Source organism: Phaethon aethereus (assembly GCF_964289735.1).
Source record: "Phaethon aethereus genome assembly, chromosome: 5".
In the NCBI taxonomy this organism is placed as follows: Eukaryota; Metazoa; Chordata; class Aves; order Phaethontiformes; family Phaethontidae; genus Phaethon; species Phaethon aethereus.
This window is the reverse complement of record NC_138579.1, coordinates 51,673,582-51,696,222: the sequence shown is the minus strand read 5'-3', so window position 1 is coordinate 51,696,222 and position 22,641 is coordinate 51,673,582. Positions and strand designations below refer to the sequence as shown.

Below are 22,641 nucleotides of genomic sequence, written 5' to 3'. Positions count from 1 at the left end.
TGTGGCAAAAACCACCACCAACAACCAAAAAACCCAACAAAAAAACCCCAAATGGGTTATGTGCAATAGAGGCAGGGGTCTGAGTTTTCATGTTCTTGCTGCCTTTGGGACTGATTTATTCCAGTTTTACTACATGTACTGCAGAATATGTGTTCTGCTTTGCATGCTGGGGGTATGAGGTCAGGTTTGAGCATGAGAGTTTTGTTCTTATGAAACTCATTGGTTTTGTCTTTTTGAAGAAATTGTCAGTGGGAAAAGGGAAACAGTCCTGTTTCACCACCAAAGCTATCCACAGAAAAAGAAGAGGATGGTGAATGCATGGGTTGACCAACACAACGTGGAAAACCTGTTTTCCTCAACTGTTCGAACTCGCAAGATTCACTCGAGGCATTTGCTTGGGGTTAAGAGTGAAGATGTGATAACAAATGCAAGAACAGTAATTGCAAGCAATGCTACCACCACAGTGACCACCACCACTGCCATAGCCATAACAATGAACGTTACAAATGCAACTGTCCTCACTACAGTTTATGAAACAACTGCCAAAGCCTCAAATGCCCCTGAAGGTTCTGATCTCATTGCTGAAGCCATGTCATCCAATGCCTCTTCTCCCACTTCTGGTATCATTCCTGCTTCCACTTCCAGCTATGTCACCAAGCTTGTGACCACCACCAAAAAATCAGGAAATAGTAGCTCTGTCTCATTATTGTCCCCCACTTCTTCTGCTCCACTCACTGTCATTTCTGAAGCAGGTACTCAAATGCCTCAAATAGAGCTGTTTAACCCAGCCACCACCAGCACTTCCCACTCTAGTAGCTCCACCACTGTTGGAGCTCCCCCAAACACATTAACCACCCTCATCCTGCAGCATGCAGGAACATCTTCCACTGCTTCCACTCGTGCCATGGCACTCACCCCTTTGGAGAGTTCACGCTCTGCAAATCCACTGCCTGCCATTACGTTGCTATCTCTAGAGTCAGAAGCAAGTACAGCCAGAACATCCTTGAGTAAATCAACTTCTCTTCTGGGCTCTACAAGAGGTGCCACAGTTTTAACTACTGCCTCTACAGCAGAAACTGTGACTGGGCATGGAATAAAGTCAACACCTCACATTATTTCAACAGCCATGGCTCCAGCAGATGTACCCAAAACATCAGCTTCAGGCCTTGCAGAATCTCGGGACATGGACAATGAGTATCTTCTCATTGCTGCCGAGCCCCTGACTCGGTACTTAGTGGATAAAAGTTCACTTCTTGCAGTGCTCTTACTTGGTACATTTTTTTTCGTAACTGTTATAGTTCTTTTCCTTATGCAGGCCTATGAAAGCTACAAGAAGAAGGATTACACACAAGTGGATTATCTGATCAACGGAATGTATGTGGACTCAGAGATGTGAAAGACAGGGGATAAAACAGTGGGCAAAGAGATGGAAAGGAGATTGAAAACCTGCCTGACTTGTTTTTCTTTCCTATTTGCCTATAAGACAAACTGAAAGTGCTTCCAAATTTACTTCTGGTGCAATTGAGGAGAAATGCCATGTACTGTATTAAGAAAAGTAATTTTTTTTTAATCAATCGTGCAACAGGTTGTTGTAAAAAAAAAAAAAAGTCATTTAAAAAACTTCCATAATGTACAGTAGCTTTGGCCTTTATTTTTCAATGCAAAACTAACCTAACAAGGGGTAAGCCATCATTCTCAGAAAATGCTGTGGCGCTTTTTCAACTGTTTACAGTGCAAGTTCCTTGTGTTTCATTTGTTTCACGTGTGCTTCTCTGAGAACAGAGCAAAGAATGCTCTCCCCTTTTGCCAAGTGCTCTGAAATTGCTAGATGAGAAGTATGGAGTATTGCTGCAATATGGAACCTTTAATCCTATGTGTGTTATGTTTCAGTATGCTGCTTGCTTGTAAAGAGGTCTGTTTACAAGGCATTGTAAACTCTGTTTACTGCAAACCCAAGGTATCTTTTCACTATGGAGCAGATTACTGTGCCTCTGCACTTAAATGATCTTATTTTTGTATTCACTTAATAAATGGGGCCCTGGAAAGGCATATATTGTTGCATTTCTGTTTTCATTCCTGTCCCTGCCAGTTTGGAAGCAGGCAAGTGGGCTTCTGGGGCTTAAGCAAATTAGTTCTACTTCAATATTCCAAGTATGGGGGCTTTGAAGACCTCACTGGAACTATGGACATGTCACAGAAAATGATGATCATCTTCCAGGATGCTGCTTCTGTAATTTCAGAGCAGTATGCTGCCAGTCTTCCAGGTATGCAGATGCATTCACTACTTATTATCCTCTATGCATAGAGCATCAGGCCCTGTTTTGGTCTTTGTTTCGCGTTTAGGATCAGCTTAGAGTTGCTAGTAATTTGGAAACCTTATTGCACATGCAGTTGCAGCTCACCTCTGAAGATCTGCAGTTGAGAGAGTGAGTAGAAAACTCTTGATTTTTTGGCAAGTGTTCTTCAGTGATTAATGCATCTTATTTGAATGGCTCATGCATACCAATAGCAAAATACTGGATTAAGGTGCATTGTATTTTTTTTAGCCAGACTGATAGCTTGTCTCTCACTTCAAATGAGTTGACTCCTCTTTAATCCTGATTGCATGTAATCTTGAGGCTGATAATAGGCAAACCTCAGAATTTGAGCTTTTGGGTTTTCATTTGGTTATTTATCCAAATTCTTTGGCTGTTTAGAATTTGGAGGGAGTATCTACCCTGAAAGAGGTTACTCTGTAGACTTCTTTTACAATCATCAAGCTGAAAGTGCTATGAAAACAGCTGCAAATACCACACGCAGCAGAGGCAAGGGGTTGTTTGAAAGAAATGGGTGGGAGGTAGTTTTCTTAATCTTGCCCAGTACAAATCTGGAGGACAAAATTTCAGCAAGTATGTTGAGGAAAGGAAAGAGATTGCTTTGGAAGTGAGATGACGTGGTTGTCAGCATCAGGTTGTATTTTGCAGTGCTTTCACATGGACCGCATCTGCATGCCAGTAGAGCATATCTCAGGCTAAAACGATAGTGTGGTTTTGGGAGTCTCCCTCCTCATAAGGCTTGAAATGTAAGCCACAAAATTCGCATCAATATTTCTTGGAGGGGGAAAAAAAGCTTGAGGGACTGATTGTATTTTAAGGTTATTTTTAATTGGCTTCACCTCAGCAGAAGGGAACTAAATCCTGATTTCTGCCATCTTCCAGGAGCTGTGCATGTGCAGTATCTATGCAACAAGATGCTGGGAACATCGCCCAGCATAGCTGGGGAGTTGCACCACATTTAGATGCTTGGGACTGTTCGCCTCTTAGTGCAACTGTTCTGAGCTAATAGCAGATGTCAGACAGATGCTGCTCTACAGTCACTAAGGCCAGAGACTTATCTTTACATAGGGATCTCTGGTTTCACCTTAATTGCATGACTTAAGCAGGTGCGTCACTAACTATACACCTAAGCATGTGGTCTTTGAGCTCTACTCCAGATACTAAGATAAAGCTGTCTCCTCTACTCCCTGCTGTCTCCCAGGTAAGGAGATGGGTGTTACCTCAGATTCAGCTCACTTCTTTTTCTCATTTGGCATCCAGATAAATGCTTGCATTTTGATAGGATGAATCCAGGCAATAGTGCTCTTTGTAATTTATAACTGCCTATGTAAGTGAATTCCTATCTGTAGGCAGTGCCTTCCTGCATAAAGGGTCAAGGTTGTAGCTGTTCTGCTAGTGCTCTGCAGTATTTATTTATTTTAAATTGCCTGAGCCATTTCCACAAAGGCAAACTGTGATCATCAGACTTGTAATTACATATCCTGGAAATGGGGAGATTTTTCGATTAACTGCACAGCTAGCTGTGGCCTTGTTTCTTATGGTCTCTGTGGATCTCTTCATAGACCTGAAATTGGATGCCAGATTCTGTGAGTGAAGTTCACAAACCAATGCTTGTGAAGTTGCACCAGTTTTTATTCCCTTCTTTGAAGAGATACTAGACTCCTGTACTGATTTATTGGAGGTAGGAGGAAGGGGGTATTACTTAAACAAAACTCTTTCAGAGTTTTCTTTTCTAAAAGCAGATACTTTCTAAGATTGGTTTATTAAAAACAAATAAAACCCTTTGGGGATAATTTAAGTGGGTATGATATAATTACAAGACTTGGAATTGGGTTACAACTCTATTTACAAGAGTCTTAAGGAGTTTCTCATGGACACAGTGAAAATAATACAACTACATCATGGGTAAAAGAAACCATCACCATAAAAATCTTTGTGGCTTCTTAACAGGTTCTTACAGGAAGGTGAGTAGTCATCAGAAGCATGCAGTTCCCACAGCCCTTGCATGGTTACATCCGGGTCTCCTCTTCAGATACTAGTACAGCCTGTCTTTTTTGTTCTTATCTGAGTTATTGCACTTCCAGCTGTGAATTACTTTCTCAGCAGAAACTGAGCTTTTTAGTGTAAGGCTGAGCACTACAGCGAGTCTTGCCTCAGTGCATTTCTGCACACAAGGTAGAGATCTTCATGCTTACCATAGAGTCATAGAATGGTTTGAGTCAGAAGAGACCTTTCAAAGGTCATCTAGTCCATCCCCCCTGCAATGAGCAGGAACATCTTCAACTAGAGCAGGTTGCTCAGAGCCCTGTCCAACCTGACCTTGAATGTTTCCAGGGATGGGACATCTACCACCTCTCTGTGCAAGCTCTTCCAGTGTTTCACCACCCACATCATAAAAAATTTCTTCCTTATATCTAGTCTGGATCTACCCTCTTTTAGTTTAAAACCATTACCCTTTGTCCTATCACAATGGTGCTCTGCCAGCTGGACAAATGTCAAGTATCCCAATGGTTTTGTCTTGTGCTAGCTCAGTTTAGGCATTAAAAAATAAAAATATTGTGCTGGAGCCTGGCATCTGAAAGTCAAAGTGTGTTTTCTCACTTGTACATTGAAATCCAATTGTAAAGATTTGGCAGCTTTGCTGGTTCTGTTTTGCATCTAGCTACTCATGAGCGTTGAAGAAGGAGAGCAGTAGGACTGTGGAAGGTGGGTTGCACATGCAGTCCTCTAAAGGCCTCTTCTGTAGTGGTGGCTTGATATGCAAGTTTGAAGTAATTAGGATTTCCTCCCTTTTGGCTCTTTTTGTTTTGGAGACCACCAGCACCAAACATTGAGTTTGCTGTTTCTACTTACAACCTATTGTTTCTGTTTGGGCTAAAGCCAGCCTCCTAGAACAGCTTTGCTTATTTTGCTTTTGAGGCTGCAAATGGTGGCAAATCTATTGCATTTCATGGTGTAGTGTTGCAGTAGTTAATAGTGAGTATGTTAGACAAGGAAATGCAACACCTTTGCAAGTTTGCTTGCAAAATTACCACTATAACAATAGACAGGGTCCTACCAAGTTATCTAGAAGACATCTGCAAAGGGACTGCCAAAAACAACATTCTGCTGCTATGAAGCCTAGCATATCTGACGCACATGGGGTTTCAACGTGTTGCATGGCCTCCTCAATAAAACACAGGAATATCCTGGAATTAAATTTAGATTACATTAATACTAAATGCCACCTCCCTCTTATTTAATTGTCTGTTTTAGAAGTATGTTGTTCTAGACAGCAGAAAAGAAATAATGGAATATTAAAACATTTAAAGGAATAATAGGAATGAAGAACTTTTTGACTGCAAACATGAGTTTGCAATATGCTATGTGATGTCCAGAGAATAGCGGAGCATATGCAGAACTCTTAAGCATGGCCTTTAAAACAGCTAATGCATGTAGTCAGACTAATACACAGGGAGCTCTGGAAACAGAGGTGTCACGGAGTTGGTTTCTCTGGATTTGTCTGGTGGTTCCTAATTTCTGGCATCAAAAAAAAGGAAACATGAGCCCTGCCCTACTGAAGCGTTTCTAAGGGCTTTTTCCACTGTGGGTTCTCTGGTACGCTATAAAGGCAAGTTCATATTGCAGCATCTCCCCTGACCAGGGCAACAATAGCTGTCTCCTTTCCATGGCTCTAAGTCTCATGAAACCTTTGTTGCACTTGGCTGAAGTTGGCCCATGGGCTCAAAAGCAAATGCTTTCATCTTGCACAAAGTATGGTCTTGTAAGTTTGTGTTTTTCTAGAAGAAACCAGGCTAAACAACAGCAAAACCTACAGCTGTAATGATTCCTATCTACTAGAAGTAGCTAAGGGTTAGGACTCTGCTTTGACTTTTTGCAGGATAGCTAGTTATTGTGGGCAAAGCTGGTCTTTGTTCTACAGCTTTTTGGGTCAACTTCTTTGTCGTTTCATGTCCTTGGACTTTGTCTTTCTGTGCTGCTGTTAGGCTGGATAATGTATTTAGAGCAGTCCTGCCTTGGCTGAGAGATACCAGCAGGTTGTGCTGTGGGGCAGCTCGTCTGGAGTTTGCCTGTTCGGCCTCCTTCTGGCAGGGAAACCCCAAAGGGTCTGGGAAAAAAAAAAAGAGTCTCTGCCTGATCTAGGGCTTCCTGGTTAGCCCTGGGTGATGTTCAGCTTGTGCCTTGGCTGGAGTTACGTTTGAATTATGAAGTATGTTTGAAGGAGAGGTCCTTTGCTAGCACGCAGAACTTGCCCAAGATCCTGCTGGTCCCAATTAAAAATACTAAAGCCGTTTGGACAGGATTGTACAATCTGTTTGAAAAAGCAAAAAAATAACTTGTCTTCATGAAAAGTGGCTAAATATTTTAACCCCTTCAAGCTGGTACAGGTGAAACCAATTACACTGGTTTGAGGGTCATGGACTTATGCAAGTGGTTCCTGTTCTTTACTGCATGCAGATGAAATTGTAGAGCCCAAGTCTGTGAGTGTAAACACTGTTAAATCCTTCTGCATAACTCTTATAACATGAAGGAATAGAGAAGAAAGGAGGAGGGATTTATTCATCTTGAAATTGCGCACATTTAGAAGTAACTATTCATGACTAGTTTAAAGAAAAAATAAAATCAAGATTTAACCAAATCCTAGCATTCTATTCATCATAAACTCTGCTCTAAGGTCTTGAGTTTTCAGCCACTGCTGCAGATTAGAAGGTGAGAACTTTCAAAAGTATCTAAACAGGGACATAAAATCCCAGAGTTATGTTGCAATTTCTTACATGTGCTCTCCACTGCTGTAGACATGTTTCTGAGCAACTTTGCTCATCCTTGGTCAATGCAAGCTAAGCTGAAGTCGGCAGCTGAATAATGATTAACGTTAAGTTGTACGACAGGGCAGAAGTTCCACATGCTCTTTGGAAACCGAGGCACCTTTTACCACAGTAGGGGAATGGGGAGGTGCACAGTGGCTGCCAGCTGGTCCTGCACCTTCATGGCATCAGGCAATAATGGTTTGGTGTGGTACCTTGTGTGATCCAGGTGTTGCCAGCAAGGAGATGAGCCTGTAAAGTGCCAGAAAAGAGAGTTTGCTCAGAGAAGTTTTGCTGATATCGGTGCACAGGGCAGTACTGTTGGCAATCTGCTGAAATCCTTGCTGATGCTTTACCTAGTTCTGGTTAATGTCCTGTTACGTAGGTATGCTCTAATACAGCTGTTCAAGGTGCGCAGGGTAAATGGAAGAGACACGTGCTCTGGATGAAAGTGCTATGTACTTCTGGCCAGCTCAGTTGTGGGGACCTGTTGCTGGTAGAAGATGGCTCTAAATTGATTCCTCCTGTGTGCCTCCTGGTGAATATTCCCAACAGTGAGAAAGCAGCAGCAGTGCTGTGTGCTGCAAGCCAATGTCTACAGGTTCCAGGCAGAAAGGCTGTCTGATCCGTAGAATAAAAGACAGGTCTTCTATCTCATTCTTCTGTTTGCTGGGTCAAAGTGTATCGCAAGGATGTTGTAAGAGTTGAAGGCAAATTTTTTTTTTTGCTGATTTATTGATTTTTACATATTCCTACATGTCTTCACTATTTAGACTGTGCTTAGTATTGGGCTAAAGATCTTCAGAAAAAATGAGCTTCCCTGGAAATGGCACCTTGGAGTGGGTCAGTTTTCACTGGAGCTTTCCTCAAGGCCCGGCCCCCCGCTGGTGTTGAAGCCCCCAGCATCTCACAGAGGGTCAGGCAGGTTCCTGTGGTCCAGAACTGCTTTGGGAATTTCTGTCGAAAGTTTTGCACTTTCCTTTCTACTTCAGTCTACAAGGAGAAGTAGAGAGATGTTTCTGCAGAAGAGAGCAATCTCGTCCCCCAGCAGTTTGTGACATGCAGTGAGCATCCCATTTTGAAGGAAATAGGGAGCCTCATTAACATGGTCTCCGTGCCTCTCCTGGGTCACACGCAGCCCTGGGGTCTGTTTGTAGCCAAACATAAAGCTTTTTGAAAAGATGATCTCACCAGTTGAAAACCACATGCTTGTGAACCAAAGCAGGAAGGGAGCAGTGGCTGAAAGGGGTGGAGGGCTCCACATGTGCAGCAGATGCACATGGCTTGCACTGGGACAACCTGTGTGGTTTTTTCCAGCTGTGAGCCTTGGTTCTGCCGTCAGCGTGCGTAGGCCTTGGTAGAGTGTCCTTTTCTTTGAATGTTTGCAGTTTCATTAGCCAATGGGGAATTCTGGAAAATGTTAGTGAGAGCTGTCAGACTGTGTAATGATCTCCCAAGGGAAGGAGTAGCAGCCGTACAGGAGTTCAAAACCTTACAGGCGAATGTAGCACAGGAAAAATCCTGGGGATGAATGGGATGACCCAAGAACTCTTCTGTGAAGAGGTAATGAATGATGGAAGAAATCAGATGAGCTGGAGAGAACTGTGTGCATCTGTGTGCATGCTAAAGAAAAAGAAAGACCAGGCATTCCCATGAAGAATAGTCCTAACTGGACTGGGCAGTTAGTCTTCATGCTTCCAGGTGTACATGATTGCTGGCCAGATGAAAGACACCTCTGTGGGCATTTGTACAGAACTGTCTGCAGAGGGAATTAAAAGCCAGAACAGAAGCATTCTTTGAGGTACCTGATGTTAGTGCTGAAGAGATGTTGTTACCCCATTGACTTGAGTTGCTAGCTGAAAATACTGGGCTTTGCTGATCCAAGTAGGAGGGTCATGGAGCCACTTTGTGGCCACAGGACTGTGTAAAGGTTTGCTTCATTACCTTGTCCTTTTCCTATCTCAGCTTTCCAAATGCCTGTCACTAGGGAGAGCACACTGCGGCAGCAAGGTGAGACTGCCTCATCTCCCTAGTAGGGTGCATGGATACCCACTGTGGCTGCTCCTTCACACCCCACAACATGTGTGAGTTCATGTGTGCATGTGTTAGTCTAGTAACTGCCGTCCCACAACAGCTTTGAAGTATATCTGCTTCAGCCATTGCCAACACAGATGTCACTGCTCTTTTCAAAGAAAAATGCAAGACCTCTCCTGTAAAAAAAGGCACGCGTGAGATGTCTCTTCCACATCTCTGAATCTGTTTGGCTCCAGCCCTGAAGCATGAGGTTTAATATTCCTTCATGTCTTGCCATTTCCTGCCAAAAATGACCAGCAAGGTGCCACAGGGCGGCTAATCCTTATTCTGAGATTTATTACACCACAACCCCCCCCTTTAACACTGCTAATAAAAAGCTAAACTCCACTTAGCGAATGACCATGTACCTTTTGCAGGGCTGCCATGTGTTATCTGTTTATTCTCTCTCTGTGGGTTTCCTGGTCATTCCAGTGAGTTGAGGAGGTCATAACATAGATGAGACTAATAATAAACCTGCACTAAAAGCAGCTGCACTGTGGAGGAACTTTAAACCCAAAAGAAAAGCAGGCAGGGACAGTTTTAACTGCAGTTTGCTCTTCAATTGAAACCTGGGCAGGAGCTGATCTGCCTGCCTTGCAATACTGTGTGGGTTGGGTGGGGATGCAGTCTGCATTGTTAACTTAACTTACTGCTACGGTATTTACACAGATGATTTTAGCCTCTGACAATGGGAAAGTTATTTTCTGTGCAACTTTATGGCTTGGGCCATCCATGTGCCATGGGAGAGAGGAGGTCTCAGGAGCACTGGCATTGGTTCTTCCAGAAGGTTCTCATACTCCTGACAGTCATCAGGCAGGAGACAGGAGTACCTCTGTGAAACGTGGATTTTAAATCACCTCACTTTGTCTTTTGTTCATCCCCTAGCTATAGCAGACTTGCTGAAGACTTTTTCCAGTACAGATCCCTCTCGTTGTGTGCTTATGTAGACATCACATGCCTTAAAGACACTTGCCTCTAACAACTGTCTTTGAATTGCACTTGTGGAGCTGGGCAATGGTGTGGCACAGATGGAGCAACCTGTGCTGCAAGTTGAGTTGGGGTTGAGGCACCAAGGAGGGTCACTGGAGGGCTGAGACTGCCTCCGCCCCCCACCCCCAGTTTCCAAAGTACCTGGCCAATACACTTTAGCTACATCTGTCATGTGTTTGGGATGTGCTGCAGCATCACCTATTTGATCCAGCAGAACCTAGAGAAAAAGGGATGTTTTAAGAGACAGGCCATGGTAGTGAGGTCTCCAGGCTGACTTGCTGAAACAGCTTGGGCAGACAAAGGTGCTTATTTCATTGAGACCTCCTGAGGTGCCTCCTTATTCACCAGGAATCTGGACCACAAGCTAAACCAGAAGGTTTCCTGAGCACAGCTGCTGCTCAGCCCAGAGCAGGGGTGAGCTGTGGCTGCCCTAGCCAAGCAGCAGCTGTTTTGTGTTACTGGGGCCCAATAACAACTTCCTCTTCCCTGTGTGTATGTTGGTGGCTTGGTGCTTTGGGGCTGTAGCTGCTGCCTGCCCTTGGCACTTCTCCTTGGGTGATCTGTGTGTGCAGGTGGCAGAAGAGAGGGCGAAATGCTGATTTTCTAGCTTTAGTGTCAGGGTGGGGTTTCCCTTGTTGGTGGAGGGACTAGGAGAACTGAAAATGAGCTGAGGGGGCTGCTGGTCCTTGCTTTTGGGCCAGTTGTTCTTGCTCTGTGGCTCTCACAGCTGCATTCACCAGACTTAAGGAAGGGCAGAAAATGGGAGTGTTCAGCAAGCTACAGCAGAAGTAGAGAACAGGAGGAATAAGAGACAGGTTCTTGAAGTTTTTTGTCAAGCATCCTTTGTGTCGAACTTTGGCTGTCTGCTTAGGAAGAGTGGTCCTTGCATGGGCAGGCTGATGAAGAGCACCAGGTTCTTCTCTTGCCTATAAGACTGGCTGGAGGCATGAGCATGGACAGGTGGCAAAGCAGTGGCTGTGGAATGAGTGAGAGCATAGAGGGCAGAGTGGCTGCACCTTGTTCATCCCAGTGATCAAACACACTGGTGAACCTCGCTTCCTGATGGTGCATTTGCCAGGATGTGGTGCTTGACATTGTCGCCAGCCTAGGAGATTTAGGTGTGCCTGACAATGTCCCTAGTAAGCTGTGCCATGTGTCATGATACAGCTGCTGTAGAGAATGTAGGCCACTTGAAACCAGAGGAGATGACCTCATTGGCTTGGTGGGGTTGGAGCCAGGGCCAGAAGGGTCGCTTAGGCTCTGTAGACTTCTAATGTGTTGTGTTAGTGGCACTGACAGTTTCCTGTAGTGCAGGTGCCTGGAAATGTGACAAGTGACTTTAAGTGACAAGAGCTAGCCTTGCTGCTCATGCTCTGGAACACTTTACTGGTGGGGTCCATTCTCCATCCTTCTGTGACAGTCACCCAAAGGCCAGAGGTATTTTTAGATCTTGGGACAGAAAAGCAAGAGATGCTTCCTTAATGTTGCACTCTCCAGAGTAGCTGACATGGGAATGTGCTACAAAGCATTTAGCCTTCAAGTGCATAAAAAAGAAGAGAAGCTGACCAGCCTCTCCTACACAATATGGCTTTTATTAGCTGATATTTAATTATTTAAAATATTTTAGTCATGCTTCCCATTGCATTAGGCTGGAAGCATACATATATTGAGATACTGCCCATGGCTTGAAGAGCTTGTGACCCATACAGACTATTTTACAGACTACAATCTCTTGGGGTAGAAAAGAGAGTGAATGCAGAGAAGTGGCAACTGAGGAAGGTAGAGGAGAAGAGTGGTGAAGTCAAGAGAAGTGGGTGGGCCTCTGGTTTCCAGTTTACTGTTTCCTGCTTCAACCTTGACAATACAGCTTCTGCTTTTTTTATACAAGAAGAAGGATCCATGATAAGGGGGAAAGGAAACAGAAGCTGTCCTTCTCTAGAGGTAGTGTCAGTTCTGCTTTGAAGCTTTCCATGAGGCATCGGCTCACCGTCAGAGATGTCAGCTCCAAATAAAACTGTTCCAGGACATTTCCTTAGTGTGCTGCACTGCAGCAGTCTGCGCTGGCTGTAATGCTGAGCAGACCACTTGGGGTGGTTTGGAAGAGCCAGGAAACATGCCTTCATTTTGTGGCAGGCTGGGAGAAAATGTGTACAGGGCTGCAGTTGTTTTGCATGTAAGAAACACTGGGTATTTGAAATCACAGGAGAGGGAACAAGGGACCAAGGCTCGGTATGTCTTTGAAAGGAGCAGGGACGGTCTGCTCAGTACAAGGCCCTAAAATACATAGATTTTCATAAAACTCTATTTCTAACCTTGTCTGGGATGTGGGTAGCCATGGGGAAAAAAAAAGATGGACTTCTCGTTGTCTAATATCTACTCTCCTTCTGCTAGCTGGGTAAGAATCTTGTGTTGAACCTGTGGTTTCATGCTGCTGTTCTGTCAGCTGTGGACCCCGTTTGAGGTGTTACTTCATCATGTATTTGTTCCCCAGGGGTTGCTGCATCTTCTGTGGTACTGATTCAGCTGTTTCTGCCCGTCTGCTCTGTACTAAATTAACAGCATGACTTGTTGGGGGTGGGAGGATGTTGCTTGCTTTTTTACTTGATTCAACAAAAAAACGTCAGGAATAGGCTGTTCTCTAGCACCGTCTTTCTCACTTCAGTTGTTGGATGCAACCTTTCCTTTAAACCACCTTCCCTTGACCTGAAGAACAGGCTCTGCAAAATGTCTTTTTTAGCATTCAATGGCAATGACCTCTATCACCATTGCTGCTATTGAGTGGTGAGTGATGAGCCAAAGAGACTCATCTCTGGATTTGTTCCTGGATTTTAAGTAGCAGATTCTGGATAGGTTAGCTCAGTGGGCATTGATGTGATTCAGCTAATTTGAGATGTGCTTTCACTGGAAAACTAACAAGTGCATGTCTGAGCCAACTTTAAGTTCTCGTTTCTTGGTGAAGTGTGGGATTGCTCAAGACAATGTGACAGAATATTTATTTTAACTTTTAAATGATGGCAACAGTTGTATTTTCCCCTGCCTACTCACTGCCCTAAAACTAAAAAACAGCTGAACCAAACTTTCCAAAACTTTCTGGTAGAAACCAGAAGGACAAAATTCCACCTGAAAAGGTTAAAGTTTAATAAGTTGCTTACAACTGAAAAAAAGTCATTTGAGAATAGAAATGAGCTCTCTCCATATGTGCTTCTCTTCTCATATTAATAGTAATGAGTGCTAGATGGCCAAGGAGCATTTTATAGGCACTTCAGGTACCTAAGAAGATGCCAAAAGTCTGTCATGTCAACAGGTATGTGGCAGCATTGTACAACAGCTCTTCAGAAGTGGAGAAAACTGGTTCCTGTTGAAAACTGAAGTAAGTAAAGGGAATTATAATTACTCCAGCTGGAGTATGGCCTGGCCAATAAGACTTCTAAAACTTTGCCTGCTGTGAGCTGTGTCAAAAGTGGTCAGTTCTCCACTTTGCATCTCATGCAGAAAAGGAACCTCTGAGAGCAAAGCTTTAGCTGGTGCTGTGTGAAGGTACAGAGCTCAACCTGAGAAGGGAATCTAGTAAAATTCAAATGCCACCTCTGGCAGCACAAGGTATTTTATTGGCAGCTGTTTATTCAAGTGATGACTCAGCCTAGCTTTTGCGATCTGGCAAGATCAAGAGCCTTAAATGGCTATGGCCATGGGCGTTAATAAAGCAATCTCGTTAAGAGATAATTAAGTCACATTTATTAAATTCCTAATTAAGCAGCCAACTGTAAATTTGTTAGGTAAGGAATGCGCAGTTGGGATTATTCGCTTTCCACACCCTAGCAAAAGGTTGAAACGGGGTGTGTGGGGGGGAATCCCCAAGATCCCCCACCTTCTGGAATATAATTTATATTTTAGGTGTGGTGCCTGTGGAGGAAGCAAAGACTAAACCCTCTGCCCTGCTGAGATGGAGGGAGAGCATTTCCAGAAAGTTAGCCTGGGAATGATTGCACAGTGGGAATGGACGGTACCACAGCAGGACCTCTAAATAGGTGCTGCTCCTTGGGAAGAAGAGAAATAATAAATCTGAGCATGGGAAGGGATCTCTGTTTGCTTCCCTTTGTGTCTTAAGCAGCTTGGGTTAAACTCAGCTCTACTGTGAACCCATGGCCTCTTCACATCTTAACTAAGACCACAACCAGACCTGAACTGCAGACTATACAATCTGGACAGACAACAGGGATGTGGAGAAATTAGATATTTTTCTACCCCTTTTTAACAGATAGGGAAAAATAGGACCTAAGATGACATACCTAAGGTGACCTAGGGAGACCGTAATTGAAAATTCAGTTGAAGACTTCTGAGCAAGCTCCCTTAAGCGTATCCTCTCTCTGTACTGTGAAGGCTGGCTTGTCCTCTATGTGGGACATTTTGGGCTTCTCAAAACTGTTTTCTTCTCTTACTTCCCATTAGCTTCAGTTCATGTTCACAGAATCCAAAATTTTTGGATCCAGTTTTTCTCTGCTTAAAGTGAGCAACAAAAAAATCTGCTGAATTGATATTTACTGGCTTGGGAACATGGGAATCCATAAGAAAAACGTGTCAGTATTTGGGGTTTTTTGTTTGATTGTGCAGAGAGGAGTATGATGGGAGAGGGCTCCACCAGTGCCCATGAACCTTGCACAGAGCTGGCAAGGGTGCGGGATACCAGCAGGTTTAGCCACACCTAGGGGAGTGGATGGTAGGCAGCAGAGTCTGGCCTGGGGCTCTGGGGCAGACTTCTAGGTGGAGCTTAACAACCTTCCGTTCCTGTTCCTCCTAGCTACTGACAACAGTCCTGAAAGCTGTCCTGGGTTGCTAATTTGCCTCCCAAACTGTGCTCCTTCCCTGAAAACTCTTTTGCAGCCTATCGCCAAGATAAATGTCTTGCCACAGGGTTTGTCTTCCCTCCCTCCTTTGTATTGGAAGGCATGGGTGCACTCATAGCTGTAGAGAGCCTGTGTATTTGGACTGATCATAGGCATCTCTGATATTTATTTTTTATTGTTTATCTGTCTTGTTCAAGCTCCTCTGTTTTCTGGAAGATTATGACAAAAATGCTGATGGAGTTATTGAAAGGGTTAATAGTCTGGGGCACTGGCTGATGTCCAGGATTAGCAACTGCTAAACTGTGGCTCAGGGCAGTGAATTCCAGTCCAAGCTATTTAAACACCTGGCCTGCCTGGGAGGAGTTGTTTCTTTCGGCAGTCACAGAGCAGCAGTTGGAGTCAGGAGTATGAGATTTCCAGATCAAATGAGGACTATTTTCCCTTCACGTATACACCATGGCTAGAGATCACATCCAGGGCTAGCATGGATCAAAATCATGACTGAGGGATAAAAGTGGTAGGCATGTATGTACACAGCAATAAGCAATTTATGAATAGTGTGCAGTCCTGTTTTGTCCCTTCAGCCTTTCCCGATACCTCTGTCTTTGCCTCCCATTCCGTTATGGGTTTTGTGGTCTATAACAGGACCTATAGCATTAACGGCATTTTCAGCCAGAACTGAGCCTAATCCTTGCTGTCTTGAGTGCAATAAACTACTGTCATCAAGTTTCAGGCTTTCTTTGGCTTGCATAATTTTGAGAGGCCCCTTGCTTCTCACAGGCTGGGGTTTAAGGATGGTAGTAAGCTCAAGGTGCTCCAAAGCTCTTAAAATCTTAACACAGCTCACAAAATAGAGCTAGTGGTGTGGATAGTCTTGTATAAGGCAGGCTGATGCTCAGAAACATAGGGCTTTAGACCAAGTTTCCAGCTAGTTTTATCATTCTCACTATTTTTTTCCCTTCGCCATTGTAGAGCATGCAGGTCAAAGGGGGCTGGTCATGCTGCTTTGTTTTACCTTGCCCAGCTCAGGCAGTCTCAATGAAGATCTAGGTTACGAGTTTAGTTGTGAAGACTAAATTCTGATGATGGAGCAGAGGGGCTGTGGTGTGGAGCAGTTTATGCTGCTCCATCACTTGCATCTAGTCCAGCTCTGGATTCACCTTCAGACCTTCTGAAGGTAAGTGTGGTCAGATAAGCTGGGTGAGGGACAGGACCTGGAATTAGAGGCTGAGACCATCCATAACACTTTCTAAAAGACTTTTGTTAGACAGTGGCTGCAGCTGGAGCCATGTGATGCCAGGTGTCACCCATTTAGAGTGACAGAGCTGGCATGTAACACACAGAGCTGGACTGTGCCTTAAAGCCATTCACTTCAGATGTTAGCATCATTACAGGTGGATGAATGTAGACAAGGAGGATGTTTCCTTTTGACTTCTTCCTTTTTCCCATTCAAGTAGCAGGACCATCACTCAGAGCAGTATTTTCTTGAGTATATTGTATCTGGGTCACATTAGTACCCCTAGTACCCTATTTTAATTTCAGCCAGACAGGAAGGCAGTTAACGCAGAGGTGAGATCTCAGATAGGATCAGTCCCTTGTCTGACAGCTGTTCAGAGTCAGAAACTGTTATGAGGATATAAAGTGCCTGTGAAATGATCTGTTAGTTTTGCATCACTTGTTGATCTAGGTTCATAGTTTCATAGGAAGGGATGGTCTTGGGCAGCAGGCAGGGATGTCTTTGGCATACCAGGAACACTAGCGAAATCTGAAGCCTCCTTTCATATGAACCTGAATTTGCTGATCTGAATTTGTACTAGCAGAAGCTGAGGGATCCTTGTCACTTATGTAGATTTATATTCACAGACACACATTCACTTCTACACACTAATAATAAATTTTTTTTTTCCTTTCTCTTCGTTCTGTTGAGTTTGCTTTCTCCATGTGAATTCTGATTTACAGTGATGCTCTTTCTGGTTATTAAGATTCCTTTCTCTACACCCTTCCTCTTGTCTCTTTCATAGCCTAAGCCAAAAATATTTATCTACCACAAGCCATCAATGCCAGATTTGTTGTGTGGGCAGGACTAACGGTGAGTAAGGAATAACAAAACAGAGAAAATTGATGCTTCACTAAAAATAGACATGCTGCAGAAGGTAGAAACTGGTTCCTCATGTTGAAGCTAAAGGATAATTAATTGAGCAATTGGGATGAATTTGGAAAATGATTCTTGGTGAACCACATCCTTCCCGCGCTCAGTGAGGAGGCAGAGGATTATACAGTTTTGAAGCAAATGCAGCAGTGATGAGAGGGGCCATGTTTGCAGCCATTGGTGACTAAAACTGCCTATTGTTTGGCTTTGTTGTAAGAGGTTAGAGCATTATTGCCCAGGGTTAATGCTGACAATTTTTGACATCTTCCTTTCTGAATGAGTAGGAATCCATGTGGAGCTCAGTCTCAAGTGGAGCGGGCAAACTTTGCAGAGAGGGGGGACATGACAAGGTTTCTTGATTGCTTGCTTGTCTGTTTTCTCCTCGTACTTTGCCTGTCATGCCCACAGTTTTGGGAGACTGTCACTTGGCATGGCCTCAGGCAGTGCCAAATCAGTGGATTTTAGTCAAGGGCATCCATACTCTAAGATAGCAAATGCTACTGGTCTTGTCCAGTGCCACTGAAGGCACTTTAGACTTAATTCAGTGTTTTGCACTCTGGATCAAGCCCTGAAACTTAACCCAACTATGTTATTGCACCTACTGAAGGTAATTTCATAATTTAATCTGTTGTCCTGTAACCCATGGTCTCTGCACCATCTGACTCAAATGATGTTTTCATCATTTTACTACAACAGATTATAGCAGCTGATTCCCAAGGCACACCTGCTGTTTAATTATAGCTAATAGATCGTTAGCTACAAGCACAATGATTGCCAACATGGGGAAGAAAGCTGTGCCAGAAATGAGCTGTTCCTGATGCTGGGGAACCGGAGGCTGCTGAAGGACAGGGAGAATGCCTGGCTGAGTCTGGCGCATGCTTCTTTGAAGGCAATTCGCAGTAAGAGCAAAGAGAGAAATGACCTAAAATGTTCTGGGACAGGGTTAAAAATGTGTACTCCAATTGCTAGTCAGGATTTCAGTATGTGACAACTTGTTATCACAGAGCTTGTTATATCTCTGTCAGTGGTAATGGAAGGCCTTCTATTTTGAAATGTAGGTGCATCTACACTCTTGTCAAATCATCCCTTAATCTTCCATTCAACAGGCTAGAGGAAAGACATGTCCCACTGAAACCAGTTGGTGAGCCAGTCACTGTCTGAATCATTTATTTCCTATGATGATTCCTATGATGCCTATGATGTCCACTGATGACAAATTAGGCAGAGGGCTTGCCATCACAACAGTAGGTAAGTGCCTATAAATTGAATGAAACCTGGGTAGGCAGAAGAGAGGAGCACAGATTGGTGCCCTAACTGGGGAAGAGACCAGCAGAACTCAGCTGTGACACTGTCCCAGTATCTGTTTTGCCAAACCAGCATGATGTGGGCTGGCCAGCTAGTACATGTGGTAGGCAGCTGGTTAGACTATGTATAGCTCTTGACGAGCAGCAAAGCATTACTTTTTGCCTGGTGGACATGAAACGGGTGAGGTGCAGGGTTTTTAACTGTGGAGGTCTTACAGTGAACATGGGACATGCATCACTGGAAAAAGAGTTGTATCAACTCTGCTTTTTCCAGAAAAACTTGTTTTCATCAAATGCAGCTTTCCCTCCTGTCTCGTTGCTGGCTCTTTCTAGAAGGGGCTATAACAATTGTTTTGAATATTCTCTCAAGGCTTTAGAAATACCAACTTGGTGAAATTTATCATTTTCTAGGGGCAACACTGACTCCCCTTGTCTATTGCCTGGTCTGCACTTTGCATTCTTTAGCCTTCACTAATTTTATACTTGTCATCTTGAATCCATGGCAGTCCTAGACATGCATGCTGGAAGAGACTTGATAAAATAATGAAATTCTTCCTATGAACAGAGGTAGCATCAAGCATACCTAGACATCTTGACAATGGTTTGTCTATACCTGTTCCTGAAGATCCTACATGAAGAGGATTCTACAGTCTCAGTTGTCTATTATAATGCTTAACTAACTTCATAATTATGAAGTTTTATTGCAATGATTAACTGAAATCTTGCTTATTATAAATTGTCTTTTATATTTATATTCTTTTCCAAGCAGAGAACAATTTGAACAATGTTCTTTAGTTTAAAAGGTTTATGTATTTAAGGTGTTTTGCCATATATTCCTCATTTTTTTCCATGAGGCAAACAGGTGTGTTCTTTCTAACTTTTTTCTTGATCATAATTCCTAAACTATCAATATAACTAATTTTTCTTTAATTAAATCACATTTTGGGTGAGAGAAAATTGGAAGATGTTAAAACTTTGCTAAGGTAGAGATCTGTAACTGTAGAAAAACACTGTAATACCAAGTCATACAAAACAGTTCATCCCAGTGTCACGTGTCTCATATGGCCAATAGTGAATAGGAAAAAATATAAAAATTTGGATATGGTTACTTCATAAGGCACTCTCAGCTTTCAGCAATCAGTGGTTTAAAAACTTCCTGCACTGGAGGTTACATCTATATCATCACATTTAATAGACCCTGATGGACTAATTCAATTGTCTGAAAAAGAGGTTAGACAAATTTTATGGCTAATCTTCAAAGCATCTGGTGACATTGAGTTCCTCAATTTACGTGCTATCCACACAAAAAACATATTTCCCACAGCTTGTCTCAGATGTGTTTGCCTGGCAATTTAACCACAGCTCCCACCCCACTTATCCCCCATTAGCTCTTGCATTATGAGAAATAGCAAGTGTTCGCCATATCATTCATGTTTGCACAGACCAGTGGCAGCATGTTTTTTTTCCTAGTACCAAATGTATGTCACTCCTAAAATTATAGAATAAGATTGGCCTTCTCAAATGATGGCAACTGGTCTGCACTCCTGGCTTTTCTTTTGTGGTTTAGTCCAACTCCTGACCCTTTTCTTCAGTTCCTTGCCTAGTCAGTTACTCCCCTTTTTGAATAGGTGTGTTTGATTTATTGTTTTCCCTCTCCCTCTTTAGGGTACCCTTCACACTTTTCTTCACTAAACTTTGCTTTTCACAATGCAGACATTCGTCCTGCAAGTGGAGACCACTGGAAGCAGTGCTGTGCATCTTCATCAAGGGCAGAGCCCTGAACTGCAGCACCAAAATTCTATGTCTCACAAGATATGTGTAGCCAACATCTTCCTTTGGAGTTGTCTACTTCTAAAACATTTTTGTTTACAGGAATAGAAGGAGAAGCCTGTCTTCATGAAGAATCTGAACTGAATCATTGCATCTGTGCCATGAATAAGAGCATGCTTATGGACAGTTACTACAGGTTTGGTGTCACATGGGCCATGAACTTTAAGAATTCAGGATTATTGGCTCTAGTAGACTAGACCAAGAATCTGCTTAATCCACTTTGCTGGTTGTCTACCTGGATGTTGTCTACCTGGACTTCAGTAAAGCCTTTGACAGCGTCTCCCACAGCATTCTCCTGGAGAAACTGGCTGCTCGTGGCTTAGACAGGTGTACTCTTTGCTGGGTAAGGAACTGGCTGGATGGCCGAGCTCAGAGAGTTGTGGTGAACGGAGTAAAATCCAGTTGGTGGCCTGTTACAAGCGGTGTTCCCCAGGGCTCAGTACTAGGGCTGGTCTTGTTTAATATCTTTATTGATGATCTGGATGAGGGCATTGAGTGCTCCCTCAGTAAGTTTGCAGATGACACCAAGCTGGGTGGGAGTGTTGATCTGCTGGAGGGTAGGAGGGCTCTTCAGAGGGATCTGGACAGGCTGGATCGATGGGCAGAGGTCATGTATGAGGTTTAATAAGGCCAAGTGCAGGGTCCTGCACTTCGGCCACAACAACCCCATGCAACGCTCCAGGCTTGGGGAGGAGTGGCTGGAGAGCTGCCTGGCAGAAAAGGACCTGGGGGTGCTGGTTGACAGCTGGCTGAACATGAGCCAGCAGTGTGCCCAGGTGGCCAACAGCGTCCTGGCCTGTATCAGAAATAGTGTGGCCAGCAGGAGTAGGGAAGTGATTGTGCCCCTGTACTTGGCACTGGTGAGGCCACACCTTGAATACTGTGTTCAGTTTTGGGCCCTTCACTACAAGAAGGATGTTGAGGAGCTCGAGCGTGTCCAAAGAAGGGCAACGAAGCTGGTGAGGGGTCTGGAGCACAAGTCTTATGAGGGGTGGCTGAGGGAACTGGGCTTGTTCAGTCTGGAGAAGAGGAGGCTGAGGGGAGAGACCTTATTGCTCTCTACAACTACCTGAAAAGGAGGTTGTGGCAATGTGGGTGTTGGTCTCTTCTCCCAAGTAACTAGTGATAGGACGAGAGGAAGGGGCCTCAAGTTGTGCCAGGGGAAGTTTAGAATGGTTATTAGGAAAAATTTCTTCACTGAGAGCGTGGTCAAGCATTGGAACAGGCTGCCCAGGGCAGTGGTGGAGTCACCATCTCTGGAAGTATTCAAAAAATGTGTGGATCTGGCGCTTCGGGACATGGTTTAGGTGGCGTTGGGTTGACAGTTGGACTTGATGATCTTGAAGGTCCTTTCCAGCCTTGGTGATTCTGTGGTTCTGCAAGAGAAAGTAAATATTAAACGCTGGGCCCTGGCCAAATTAGTCTGCCAATTCTTGCATCGTATGTGGTATTTCACCTTAAAAGTTCCATCCAGCTAAACAAATAAGATGATCACCTAAGGATCAAAGATGTCATCTGAAAGTTTAACAATGAGTAGATGTTCTGGGAAATGTGACCCCTAGCGACAATTTAAAAAAAAAGAAATAAATGGAAATTCATGATTTCTTGAAAACTTAGGGAAGAAGTAATGCAGAAATTTTATTTGAGTAAATTGCATGTAAATCACTGAAGTTCTTGTTTGTAAGGACTCGCTACCAGGAGCAAGTGACTGCCACTTGCTGTTGGGTTCCAGCAGTTGGCTGTGAGATTTGGACAGTTCAGTGATAATCTGCTTCCTGGTGACACCTCAGCCTTGGTGTCCCCATGCTACACTGTGCCCCCAGAGGAAGATGGAGAGCAAACTTCTTGGTGGACCTGGTTTGGGTTCTCCAGCTTCTCTGCAAGCTTTCCAGAGCACTGCTGTACACTGAGGACTGCCCCTGTGTGCTGCCCCAAGGATAGACAGGATCTGTCTAGAATAGACAGGTATTGCATGTGTGTGCGTGCCTGTACTCGTTAAGTTATAGAACTAGATGATGTAAAACTATTACAGCTGCAAAAGTTCTCCAACAAAGGTTATCATGATCACTTACCTCTCTTTGAAATGTGACCTGATTTAATGGCATTGGCTGTGACCAAATAACGTCTAGCACTTTGTAGAAGGGAGTTCTTGTGGATGAACAAATCGGCATAGCAGACATTCAGAAAAATGTAACGGTTTCTTCCCCCCTCCCCTTTCCTTCCTGGAAGTGGTGGGTCTTTCCTGTTCCTCTGTGTGTTTTATCACTTACCCCTACTTGCATATATTTAATATATATGTATTTCAAAAACAGCAGAACTGCAGGATCTGGC

The 22,641-nt window shown here is 43.8% G+C and overlaps 1 protein-coding gene across 1 annotated transcript in view; it reads left to right on the top strand.

The window, feature by feature from the left end:
• LRP5 (LDL receptor related protein 5) overlaps positions 1–22,641 on the top strand; it is a gene marked incomplete at its 3' end in the record, with an annotated part of 207,127 nt that overhangs the window by 6,274 nt on the left and 178,212 nt on the right. The window lies entirely within an intron of this gene.